Below are 721 nucleotides of genomic sequence, written 5' to 3' on the forward strand. Positions count from 1 at the left end.
CACCACACCACACACACACACACACACCCACCACACTACACACACACTACACACACCCACCACACTACACACACACACACACACACCCACCACACTACACACACACACACACACACCACACTACACACACACTACACACACTACACACACAACAGACAAATAGCTCTGTTTTTATCCTCCATAAATCCCTGTGTGTTAAGGCAGCTGTGGAAACTGTGTGTGTGTTTCACTCTGTTTAGAAGGCAGTGTGTGTTGGTGCAGACCCACTCCTTTGCTTTCTGTGTGTGTGTGTGTGTAATGTGTTGTCCTCTCTCCTTAAACACACACACAGTGCAGTACAGCACGCACACACACACACACACACACACACACACACACACACACACACACACACACACACACACACAGTGCAGTACAGCACACGCACACACAGTGCAGTACAACACACACACACACACACACACACACGCTGCAGTACAGCACACACACACACTGCAATACAACACACACACAGTGCAGTACAACACACACACACACACACACAGTGCAGTACAGCACACACACACGGTGCAGTACAGCACACACACACACACGGTGCAGTACAGCACACACACACACACACGGTGCAGTACAGCACACACACACACACACGGTGCAGTACAGCACACACACACACACACGGTGCAGTACAGCACACACACACACACACGGTGCAGTACAG

The sequence above is a fragment of the Tachysurus fulvidraco genome, chromosome 23, assembly GCF_022655615.1.
Source record: "Tachysurus fulvidraco isolate hzauxx_2018 chromosome 23, HZAU_PFXX_2.0, whole genome shotgun sequence".
Classification (NCBI taxonomy): Eukaryota; Metazoa; Chordata; class Actinopteri; order Siluriformes; family Bagridae; genus Tachysurus; species Tachysurus fulvidraco.